The 12899-nt window shown below is 45.2% G+C and overlaps 1 protein-coding gene across 3 annotated transcripts in view; it reads right to left on the reverse strand.

Annotated features, from left to right (window-relative positions):
- The window catches only part of BDH1 (3-hydroxybutyrate dehydrogenase 1), a 44358-nt gene extending 34051 nt beyond the window's left edge, over window positions 1–10307 (reverse strand). Inside the window, exons 1-2 of one of the 3 annotated variants that reach the window (XM_053564871.1) lie at window positions 10092–10307; window positions 7138–7209 (exon numbers count right to left, since the gene is read on the reverse strand). The gene's annotated coding sequence lies outside the window, so the exon portion shown is untranslated. Of the gene's footprint in view, window positions 1–4442; window positions 4747–7137; window positions 7210–10091 lie in introns of those variants that run through there. The other 2 variants (XM_053564870.1, XM_053564868.1) reach the window with 2 other exon arrangements.
- Between the last annotated feature and the right edge of the window lie 2592 nt (window positions 10308–12899).

The raw sequence follows: 12899 nt of genomic DNA on the forward strand, positions 1-12899 counted from the left end.
TCACACTGAAGGGCTTAAGACCAGTAAGCTTCTGTATCAAATTCCAAAGTCTGACAGCTGGCAGCCTGCCTCCAATATGTTCTACTTGGATGATTTGTTTGGCCAGCCTAAGGTTTTGATGTAACTAGGCAGTTAAGTTATGCTGGAACTCAATACAGTTTGCACCTACTATCTTAAAACTATCTACATTGCCTCTGTTAATTGCCTGGCATTTGAGTTTTGAAATCCCTAATCAGACAGAAGGATATTATCCAGTGGCCATTTCCCCTCTGATCATTTAGTATAGTCTTGCTTGAAAGGCCCAACCCAGCTCAGCTGTGCATGATAATGGGCAGTTAATGGGATCATCCTTGAGGTCATACAAAAGGGAAACCAGACAAGTTTTAAATCCTCATTCTGAAAATCACCTACCATTCCTTTGAGACATAACTATCTGGAACAAAAGTCTATAGAAACCAAGGATTTAACTACACAGCCCAGTTAAGCAAAGGTGCATCTAATGGAAACAGCTTGACTAGCTGGAGAAATAATATAGGCTTCGGATTAGAATTGGGTCTAATTCTAACTGGAGGCCAGTTCTCCTCGGTTAACACATCACATTCTCTGCGGTGGTCACTTTTTGGAGTCTGTCCTGCTTACCTAACCCCCTTGCCTCTCAGACCTGCCCCTCCTCCACAGATTTGGCCTCTCTGCCCCTGTAGCCAGATCAAGAGACTGCTCCCTTGGCCATGGAAGACTGGGTCACAGAGAGACACCAGACCCAAGATGAAATCATCATTTTGTCCCCTGGCACTGGGAAAGAATGCAAACCAGGCCTTCAGGAGGGCCCTGAAAAGAGAGAGAGAGTGAAATCCAATCCAATCTGGGGGAGAGAGAAAGAGAGAAAGCACGAAGGCAGGAAGGCAGGGAGAAGCAACAGCAGCAGCTGCCCTCCTGTCTTCCAGCTCTGCAAGGCATGCTGTGTCCTTATTCTCTGTTACGGAAGTGAGGTTAAAGATTCTGTTACTTGAAGCCAAAATGATATTGACTAAGCAGAAAGTAGGTTCTTTCTGCAGAACGTTCTGAGAATGCCTCAGGGTAGACCTTGGAATGGCAGCAGGAACATGTGCTCCCCCATTCCACTTCTCATCTGCCCTTCCCCAAAAGAGAGTGTTGCCAGAGCTGTCAAAACTGCCATAGTTACAATTACCTAGCAGATCAAGCAGCTATTCTATCCTTAGGAGAAATGGGCTTGCCTACCACATTCAAGTCAGACCACCAAAAGATGGAGACTCAGGACTCTGGTCTTGGTGTGTTCTCACCACCATGGTGAGCACTCATGGCTTTAAATATGATTGACATGCTGCCAATTCCCAAATGCTTATCTCCAACCCAGCCTTCTCCCTGTCCTCCAGATTTATCTGCCCATCTCCACCTGAATGTTTAATAGGTATCTCAAATTCAACCTGTCCAAAACTGAACTTGAGATACTGCCTGGAAAATCTGTTCCTCTAAATCCTCCCCATTCTTGACTCCTCTCTTTGGTGCACACTTCACAGCTCAGCTATCAGCAAATCCTACTGCTGCTGCTACCATCTTCATCTAAGCTTCATCCTTTCTTGTCTGCATCACTGCAATAGTCTCCCATCTACACTCCCTGATTCCACCATGATTTCCCTTCATATTTTACTTTAAAGATTGACTACAAGACCCTGCATGTTCTAGGTCCCCCTTACCTCTCTGACCACATCACCCTCTTGTTTACTGTGCTTCGGTCACAGTGGCTTTTTTGCTGTCTTGGGGATATGGCAGGCCAGCTTCTGCTTCAGGGATTTTTGCCCTGGCTCTTCTCCCAATACAACCGCAGGGCTCCTTCCCTCATTTCAGTCCTCCATACAAAGGTTTACTCAGTAAGACATCCAGCCCCTGGCCACCCATCAATTCCATCCCCACCCTGCAATTTTCTATCACCTTTCTCTGCTTTCATGTTTATTTTCCTCCTTGGCACTTAACACATCATAACATTGTACATATTGTATGTATTTTAGCTTGTTTTTTGTCTTTCAGTCCCATTAAGATGCAAGCTCTTTGAGAAATTTTTGTTTTGTGCACTGCTGTATCTCTAACACATAGACGAGTGACCAGCACACAATAGACACATACTATTTAAATAAATTAGGAATTTTAAGCATAGGAGTTCCATGAGCAGATTTATATTTTAGTAAAATAACTTTCATTAGGTTAATAATAGATCAAGGATGGCCAAGAGCAGAAGCAGGGAGACCAGTCAGAAGCTATGGATGTAATCCAGATGTACAGCTACACATGTTGTGCACTGCACAACTCCAGTGAAATGTGAAAAGGTTGCTCCTTAGAAATGTATAAAAAGGCTGCCAGCCCTGGTAGAAACTATGGAGGCTCTAATCAGAATTGGCTGGACTCTGGCTTTATTTTGAGTGTAAAGCTGACCACTATTTCCCAAAAGATTGAACGTGGGATGTAAAAGAAGGAAGAATCAGAGACATTTCCAAGATTGCGAGCATAGAGGTAAAAAAAATTGACATTAGTACAATTGATGAATTTAGAAGCCTTTCTATACACAAGTTCTTATCACATTTCAAATCAGAGTACACAGTTGGGGATCCTAGTCTTCACCTAGCCCCTCCAAATCATGTCTCCAACTACATTTTTCTTATCTACTTTTATTAAACCATTTGCTGCACCATCCCCCAACCAGCCCTGTACTATTTCCACGCTTTGCTCATCCTATACCAAATCTGTCTTCATCTGACCAAGTCCTAGCTGGTTCAAATAACATCTACTGTAAGCTGCCTTTCCTAACTGCCTAAATAATAAAATAAAATAAAATAAAAATCAGTTTTTTGCCCAATCTACTTCTAGTCCTTCGTTAATATCCTGACATTCATAGTCAGGACAGTATTTGAGGGGTTTCTGTTTGTAACCATTGACAAGCTCCCAGTCAACCACCAATCCCCAACTGGACTGTGAACACCCCACAGACAAGACCCACAACTCGACTCAGTCTCCTGGCTCCTCAAAATGCCTGCTCCGGCACCTGGCAGGAAGTGGAGGCTACACAAGTGTATTGAGTGTGAAAGCCACACAAATTTCAAAGGTCAGCTTTCTTGCCTGCCAGAGGTATATATGCTTTGTGAAGGATGGGGCTCCAGCAGGCCTGGTGAAGGGCACGTGCCTTGTCACGCGGATCTTGGCAAAAGCCTTCTGTAATAAAATATAAGCCTTTGCAACCCCTGAAAGTATGAACTGCTGGCTGATTCTGGATCAGCTGACTATGGATAGGTTTTGGCTCACTGGATGGAAAAGCTCGCGCAGAATTCTACCCCAAGCGCAGGGACAAACCCTCCTTAAACTGGGCGCAGTCCTGAAGCGCACACCCAACGCGAAACGAGCCTCTGCGTCCCATCAGGATACCTAGTCCACAGGCGCTCCGGCAATCTACAGCACATAGGCTGAGCGCCGGGACGCCCGAGACGCGCAGGCGCCGCCTCGCTCCGCGCCAAGGGCAGCGCAGCCAATCCCAGAGCCGCCGTCCCTAATTGCCCGCCCAGGGCGGGGAGTCAAGGGGCTTGGCTAGGGCCACGCTGCCTATAGTGTGAGGCGCCACAGCCCAGACAAAGCTCTATTTTCCTCGCTCCAGTGAACCGCCTTGACTATCCACCTGGTTCTACCGGCCTGAGCCCGGCCCAGGGCTACTCCAGACTCCCCGGCCGCCCCGCAGCCCCTCCACCTGGCCGGCTCCTCCCTCTGTGACCCATTCCTTCTTTTAGTGACCGCCGGCTTGAGTTGAATTCAGAGATCTGAATTGGCGGCCTGACCGCTGTTCCGAATCCCTCCTCACAGAGCAGCGGGCGGGAAGGAAGCATTCCCCAAGCCCCCGAGAACAGAGCCTGGTGGAGGACGCAGGAGGATTGGGAGGAACGCTGTCAGAACCAGGGAGATGCGGTCGGGAAGGGACCAGTGCCTAGAGCCCGGGGCTGGAAGGCAGGACTACTGGCTTCGGTCCTAGCTTTTGACTACGACGTGACCTTGCCGGCCCCTTCCTATCCTTGGGTCTAGGTCCCCGTCTGTAAAATGCTCTGGCCTAAGAGCCACAGGTCCGCGTGTTCAACCCAGGGCTTCCTCCTGCTGGAGGAAGAATAAATAAAGAATAATGTCTCCATGCTGCTGGAGAAGCAGACAGAGGAACCAGGAGGGCAGCGGATGAGGACCCCTTGGAGCTGGAACAGATCGGGGGGAGATGGGTCCATCTTTCATTCTTTATCCTGCCGTAGCCACAGGGCTCGGCCTATAGGGCGCAATGACCCTTCCCCGTCGGTATCCTGGTTACTGGGCTGAGGGGCCGCGCCAGGCTAAAGCAAATCAGCCCAAGGCGCTGGGCCGTCGCGTCCGAGTTGCGGAGATGAGGACCCTTACTCTCTTACCAAAGCCAATCCGGCAAGGGGGCTCCGCTGCACTTCTGGCGTGGCAGACCGGGTGGGGGCGCTGCCGCGGTTTCCTTCTCGAAACTCCTGTAACGGCTGTCCTGCGGCCTCCCGCCTCGGCCACCAGGATGCCCCTTCACACTCCGGGCGTGCACGTTCGGGCTGCGCCGGGCTGGGCGTGACGGAGGGTGTAGCAGAGGCGGGGAGTGCTCCTGCGCCTCCTCCTCTGCCTTCAGGCCCCCGAGCGGCCCGGCCCTCCTCCCGCGGAGGTCCTCGCCAGGCACCCAGCCTAGGATTAACCCACTCTTGCCCGTCCTTCCCCGGCCCTAAACCGGGCGCACGTCTACTCCACCGCCATCTCCCTCCTGAACCCAGGACAGCGGGGCAGGGAGGTGGAGGGTGTGGAAAGGTTTCAAGAGAAGGAAAGTGAAGGAAACCCTGGTGAGGACGAGGGTGTGTTTACTGTCTTTAGAATTCTTCAGGGTGGGTGGCTTTTTGGTTTTTAGGCTTCTTTTGATCAGATGGAATTTATTTAAAGACTTATTCCTAGGATAATTTAAGAATAACAGAGCTACCCAGAATGTCAACAGTGGAACACTGAAGGACAATCCAGAGCTACCCAGAATTTCAGCAGTGGAACACTGGAGGACAATCAACCACAGAATCAGGCTTCCCTGCCAATGCACCTACCCCCAACACACTACAGTTTTCAGGGTGAGAAACAGGCTGAGGAGAGAAGATAATCAAGGCAGATGAAAGGCAGAGCTATGTTTAGGTAAATTACAGAAAAGGATTGAATAGAAAGGAGCCAGGCAGATGAAAACAGGGTAGAATTATTGGCCTGGTGAGGCAAAGAAACCTGTTAGCTCCATTCCATGAACTTCTTGAGAACTGAGGCTGTCTTCTTTGTCCTCAGCTCCTGGCACATAGAGCCTTGAAAACCAGGAGAATCAGAAAGGGAGGATGCACTTGATTTTGTGTACTCACTTCTCAGACAAACTCAAGCCAGAATATTTGCTTCAGGGACCTAGTTTCAGCACTATGGACATGACAATAAATCAACCAGGATACACTTTGAAGATTATGCATTGCTAGAAAAGCAGTTAAAGGAAGAATGAATCTTTCCACTTAGGAAAACCATAGATCCTGACTTTGAACTGAGAATTAAATGAAATTATAGTTGTATAATATTTACAGAAGACAACGAAAGGACATTTGACCTCTCCAAGGTACTACAATCACCTCCAGAGGCTGGTGTCACATCTCCCCAGTCCAGGATTGCTGTGGCAGCCAGCTGCATACAGGTGTAACCTGAGAGCACTTGGCCTCAGCTGTACCTGGGATCTCCCTGTTTCTCTGTCACTAGGACCATTTTAACACTAGTATACCTGGAAGTGCAAACTAAAAACTAAAGGGACAACCTTGACCAAGGGCAGACAGGGGAGCTGGTGGAAAAATACTCTGTTCTCCATTCTTGCAGTTGGCAATTCTGAGGTACACTCCTAAAATAACATGCCATTTGTCCAGGGTGATGATCAACTCGATGAACTCAATAACATACTCTTAACTGCCTTTAATGTTCCCTTCTTCCATATTTGACGCCTCCCAGTCTGCTCCTCCCATTCACTGGGATTTTTTTGTGTAGCTTTGACAAGATTCTAAACATTTATAGTTTGCTAATCGCCTTCCCTGAAAGAATGTTACATCATACCTTATCAGACCACATAAGCAAGTTACTAACTTCAACTACTAGATTCCAAAGCAAGTATATGCTCAAAATTCAGATACTTTGAGAGCTTAAGTTGTGGCAAGGCCACTCTGTCCACCTTCAGGCCAGTCTCTGAATCCTTGCTCCCTAAAATCAGCACCACCCTCCAGCTTATCTTTACGTTATATTAGTTATATTAGTCAAACTGTCTCTCCAGAGGCTCTCCTAGAAAGGTACACCTCAAACTCTGATCAGACTTTACACCCATAGAAGCCTGTTTCCATCCTAATTGAGCAATCGAACTTTAAAATTGGATTCTGAGTGAAGTTGGTACTCATCTATTATGTGGTTAATGTATCTCATCTATCAAATGTATTCCCCGTAAAGATTGTTATTAATTTTCTACCCCTTTTTAAAAATTGTATATATACCATGGAATACTATTCAGCCATTAAAAAGACAGAGATTTTACATCTTTTATATTTACCTGGATGAAGTTAAAGAGTGTTTTCTTTACTAAAGTATCTCAAAAATGGAAAATCAAAGCAGTTATTTAATGTACTCAATACTGATATGAAGCCAGTAGACAATCCAGTACATGCCCACATAGGAGAAAAAAATCATTTCAATTCAAGTTGGAAGTGAGGAGGAATGAGGGAGGAAGAGAGGAGGGGGAAGGGTGCTCCCATTGAACAGTCACAGTGTGGGGATGTTTGGCACACCTTTTGGGTGTGGGAATGTTTGGCACACCTTTTGGGTGTGGACGTAACTACAAGAGGGACTCTACCTAACAAATTCAAATTTTTGACCTGGTTGTTTGTCCTTTAACATTAACCTGAAGAGAAATAAAAAGAATGGAAAAGCAAGCACCCCCTGTACTCAGGACAAATTTGAAACTAGATGAACAACTACAAACCCACAGGAGAGAAAAACACAATCAAATTTAAGTAGGGGGGAAGGGAGAGATGGGACTTAGTAAGCTCTCACCTTAACAGGTACAATGTAGAGGTATACGGCACACCTCCTGGGTGAATGACTCCATTGCAAGTCAGAGGCTACCTAACAACGCAAACAATGTAACCCAATTGTATATACTGTTATATTAAAATGAAATTTTAAAGAAGAATAATCTGTTTGTACAGAGCAATAAACCATGTGATAGATTAAATTATACTTTGATCATCACCTTAACCATGCAAAACAGATTCGTTCCCCAAATAAACTACCTGCTTTGGGTGGGGGAAACCCAGATTAAGCCAATACCAGTGGTTAACCTGAATGAGGGAATCTCACATTACCTTTCTTTTTTTTTATTTTTTATTTTTGGCCGGGGCTGTGTTTGAACCCACCATCTCCGGTATATGGGGCCAGAGCCCTACTCCTTTGAGCCACAGACACTGCTGTCACCTTACCTTTCAAATTTTATTCTCACCAGACCATTTCTAACCTACCAAGGAGAGGTTAATTGATGTTTTTGGTTTAGGCTTCTGCACCTTATTTCACAACTGTTCTCCCCTCAAGGGCACCACTAATAAACTCTCTTGGAGAAAAGCAGAAAATAAAGGAGGCTCCCAGGAGGAAGGGCCAGCTGAAAGGTTGGGATTTACAGAGTCAGACAAAGCCAGTCTTAGCCCCCGCCCCCTTTCCCCTCTTTCTAAGACCTGACTGTTGACTTTGGAACTGGAGAAACCCTCAGGTCCAATTTGTGAGACTGAACTGTGTAAAGCAGAGAGGAGGAACCAGTTCAGTCCTGACACGGCCTGTGGCAAGATTCAGTCTTTCCTCTATTCCCAGTATAAAGCAGTTCCTCTTGGCCCAAGTACAAGGCCAGGGGCCAGAGTCTTCAGCACCGAGTACACCCTCTCCTTAACACCCAGAGGGTGCTGCTAAAAATTACTGAGGCAAGAGAGTAAAGGCGGAGCTAAAGATCTGTCCTGGCCACTCTGTGTAGGCATTAGCCAGTCTGTAACACTCTTACCTCTGCTGTAGCAGATGGCTCTGTTATCTGTATATCTTTCCCTTGGTATGCGCTGGGCCTAGATAGTAACCTTGTAACTTCCCTCGCCTCCGAAGACAGGTAGCCCGCCCGGTGTCAAGGGCGTGGCCCAATCTGACCTTGAGTCCCCCGACTTTCACGTTTGTCACGTCCCTCACATCTTTTATGACTCTCACATGCACCCTAGCCCTAAAAAACTTATAAAAGAAAGGCAAGCGATTAAGTCGGTGGGCTCGGTTTTTGAGACACTAGTCCGCCGGGTACCCGGGCCGGAATACACTCGCCGCTACCTCTATCAACTGGTGCCTGGAGTCTTCTGTCTGCGTCGGTTTTCCTGCTACATTACTAAGCTAGGTTTGGAAGGAAAGTAGCCCTCAGCCCCTACCTTCAAGGAGGGAAATGAGACAGGTTGTTAAGCAAAGTTCTTTTGAGGCCATTGAGATCTTTGGAGAGGGAAGAATACTAAGAGGTAAAAACACTTCTGTGTCCCACTTCTGCCCTTCCCACCCTGAGCTGCAGCAACCCGTAGTATTCATTCACATTGATTGTGCCCTTACTATATTCCGGGAATTGCGCTGTGTTCTTAGAATGCCACGATAAATCAGCGCAGGGTTCCTGTTATCAGTGATACTACAACTTAGAAATTCACGGCTGATCACTCTGTACAGGCAGTCCCCTGGTTACCAACGACATAGATTCTATAGATTTGTTCTTAAGTTGAATTTGTACGTAAGTCAGAACAAGTCTATTTACCTATTACCTATATGAGCCTCGTTCCTAAGTGCAAGGCATACGCACGTGAGTCAGATGTTTGTAACTCCAGGACTGCCTATACCAGACACTGCCTCAAAAGCCTTCTGTGTATTATTTGACTTCATCTTACAACAATCCTAAAATTAACCTAAGGTTATCCCCATCTTGAAGTTGAGTAAGTTGAGGCTTAGAAAGGGCAAAACAACACGATTAGGAAGTTACAGAGACAGATTTCACCCATCAGTTTAAATTGTCCTTCATTTCAAAATGCCTTCACAGAAACATCCAGAATAATGTTTGACAATATGGCTAAGAGATAGTATGGACAAATCCTGTCCAGTTCTGTCCTACTCCAATGATTAGATTTTAAGCACACTACCAATTGTCCTGTGGTTCTTTCTTTGAGGAAACAGATAGAAAAAAAATCCCAGTTGAGAAGGCTATTTGGAGTATAAAATTTTTATAATCAGTTGTGCAATTTTTCTGCAGGTAATCCAACAGAAGCTGGAATTTCTTTTTTTTTAATAATATTTTCTAAGTTAATTTTTTTTCAGTTTAAGGACTTTATTAATATGCTTTGGAGCATCTGATGATCAGTCACCTAGGTTTTTATAGTTTTTCTTCAGCTGATTTATTTTATTTTATTTTTTTTGCAGTTTTTGGCCGGGGCTGTGTTTGAACCTGCCATCTCCGATATATGGGGCCAGCGCCCTATTCCTTGAGCCACAGGTGCTGCCCTGGAATTTCTTTCAATGAGTACAAAGAGGATGTCAGCTGTGAATGCCCTCAAGTAGGAAAGTTGTAGGTTCTAACTGACCTTGTAAACTTTGAAAGACAAAAATATGTGACAAGATTCTCCAACTGACTAATTCTCTGAACTTCGATTTTTTCAAAAAATTTCGAATATATTACAATAAGCTGTTTTTAGAAACAAGATACAAAACCATGTGCTTATTTTAGTTAATTATTTCCCCAATTTTACTCCCCAAGAATAACATTATTTCTGCTTATTGCTACCAGGACCAAGCCTGCTATTTCAAAAAGGAAATCTAATAGAAAAGCTGCTGCCTCTCTGTTTTGGGGGTGCCGGTACCTCTTCCTAAAGGTCTACCCACTCCTTCTGTACGTACACCTCCCTTCCATCAGGTTCTCCCCAAGGCTCCAAGCATTTCCTTCTGCGGATAGCTCTCACCTTAGAGGGTGGATGCTGCAAGTCTCCCTCAGCACAATCAGCCGCAATCCTCTCCAAGCAAGTGACCAGCCAGATACCTTGAAGCCCTCTTAATTCTCAGTTAACAGGCTGTAATAGACACCCCTGGATACCTCTTCCAGGCTATCTATGTATTTTTTCAATGCTTGCCACTAGCTAGGAAGGGAAATTCTCACACACAATAAAAGTAAAGCTACCTAATGTTAAAATATAATTAGGGGTTCTGGAACTTGTATGTTTATCATTGAACAGGCAAAGTTCAGCTTTGTAACTATTTGTTTTCAGCTTAAAATGTCTGTGAGTTTGGCCTTATGACAAGCAGAGGATCAAGGGTAGATGCTGCTGCTTAAGGGTACATTAAAAAAATGATGGCAAAGGGCAGCTCTCAGTGACTCCAGTTTGAGCTCTGCCAGGTATGTGTGGGCATGAATGAGCATAGGAACCTGCCTGAACATGATGAGAAATATTCAGAGACCACCCTGAGCATGACCTGGAATCAGGACCTGAGAAGATTTCAAGACAGGGCTGCTTGTAAGAAGGTGGGGCCAAAACTATACACACTCAATGTGACAGTGGAGGTCAGGAGGACTATGTCTGGAATAGAGGAGATCCCTTAGTGCATTTCTTAACATTAACATGCCCTGGGATTAAAGTCAGTGGAAAATTGCAAGGCAGGACTGCTAATGGACCTGAGTGTTCAGTTTGAAGATTTGGGTCACCCCACCAGCTCAGATGCTTTCAGAGGGCAAAGAGGCCATGGAATGGGTAGTAAAAAAAGGAAATTATAAAACTAGCTATGACCACATGACCAGTTATAAAAACAAGGACTGTTGAGTGTTTCTTTCTTTTTTTTTTTTTTTTTTTTGTAGAGACAGAGTCTGACTTTATGGCCCTCAGTAGAGTGCCATGGCATCACACAGCTCACAGCAACCTCCATCTCCTGGGCTTAAGTGATTCTCTTGCCTCAGCCTCCCAAGTAGCTGGGACTACAGGCGCCCGCCACAACGCCCGGCTATTTTTTGGTTGCAGTTCAGCTGGGGCCAGGTTTGAACCTGTCACCCTCAGTATATGGGGCTGGCGCCTTACCAACTGAGCCACAGGGGCCGCCCGAGTGTTTCTTTCTTATTTTGTATTGAGTATGTTTGTGTGTGGGGTGTGTTTATATAGCACATATCTTTGTTTTCTCCCCTTTCTTATCCCTTTATCATATAACATAAGTTACATTACTTTATCTTATAGTATTTAAATATTGGTAACTTTACATCATAATATTTATTTTCCAGGCTATCAAAGAGGAGAGTAAACATCACCTAAGGGCTTTGCATCCTCTTCTGAGTAGAGGGTTAAATGCAGCAGAATATTGGTGAAGGAAGGGCAGTTGTATCACACTGGAAGTAAGACCTTGTTATTGTCTTATTTGGAGATTAAGTATGTGTGCCAGGTTGACAAGGAATGGACTTGTCATGGTTAATTTCATGTGTCAGTGTGGTTAGGCTATAGTGTCCAGATATTTGGTCAAACATTCCAGGTGTTTTTGTAAAGTTGTTTTAAACTGAAGGTCCATTTAAACTGACCGTGATGAAGTTTGTGTAAAGGAGATTACTTCCTTAATGTGAATGGACTTCATCAATCAGTTAAAGGCCTTACTAGAAAAAGACTAACCTCCCAGGAAGAGAGGGAATTCTGCCAGCAGAGTGCCTCTGGACTCAAACTGTAACTCTTTCCTAAGAGTCTCCAGCCTGCCAAGCTACCTTGCAGATTTTGGACTTGCCAAGGCTCTGCAAGTCCATAGCCAAGTGAGCAAATTCTTTAAAATCTCTCTCTCTGTGTCTCTCAATTTATATAAACACACACATATAGCATATATATATACACATACTGTGTGTGTATGTCTATAGATACATACATTACACACATATATATTTGTACATACTATATATAATTTGGTTCTGTTTCTCTGGAGAACTCTGACTAAAAGACTCACACAGAGTGTTCTGTTTCCCTGATTGGATACTGGCACAATGTTGAAACAGATTCCTCTATGTGGAACTGGTCTCTCCTGGGTCTGTAGTATAGGTCAAGGTAGGAGCAGGTCTCAGGCCAAGCTGGGACTGGTAAGACTTGCTTTTCACCCTCTCCATCCTCTGAGGTCTCTAGAGCTCTTGCCCTCCAAGTGCTCACAGCCTAAGAAGGGAAGCAGGCAATCTACTGCTTACTCCCTTCCAGGGCCCTGTGGGCTTGGGAGTACTTTAGACATTGGCCTCCAATGGATCAAATGAACACATGGAATCAATCAGGGGGCTGGGAGTCAAAGAGGTTCTAAGAAGAATCACATGAAAAGGGTTGAGGGGCAGAAAAGACCAGGGTGGGAGATCCCAGAAGGGCCACATACTGCACGGAAGTTTTTGGTACAGATGGACCACAATATACTTGAACAAATGAGCAACTCTGCAGGTCTAAGCATTCTTAGAGTCAACAAAAGCAATATCCATATGTTTTTTTTTTTTTTTTTTTTTTTTTTTTTTTTTTGCAGTTTTTCTGGCTGGGGCTGGGTTTGAACCCACCACCTCCGGCATATGGGGCCAGTGCCCTGCTCCTTTGAGCCACAGGAGCCACCCCAGCAGTATCCATCTTTTGCTATTATCTTGCCCTGCGTCCTTCAACTTTTTCCCTGGACCCCCAATTCTGGGTATACAGAATCACAAGGCAGGCTGGGATAATATTGGAGATTGCTTAGAATTCTTATTTCCCAACATTTTTATCCAGCCTGATGCCCTTTCATGTTCCCAG

This window comes from Nycticebus coucang, chromosome 16 (assembly GCF_027406575.1).
Source record: "Nycticebus coucang isolate mNycCou1 chromosome 16, mNycCou1.pri, whole genome shotgun sequence".
NCBI classification, from domain to species: Eukaryota; Metazoa; Chordata; class Mammalia; order Primates; family Lorisidae; genus Nycticebus; species Nycticebus coucang.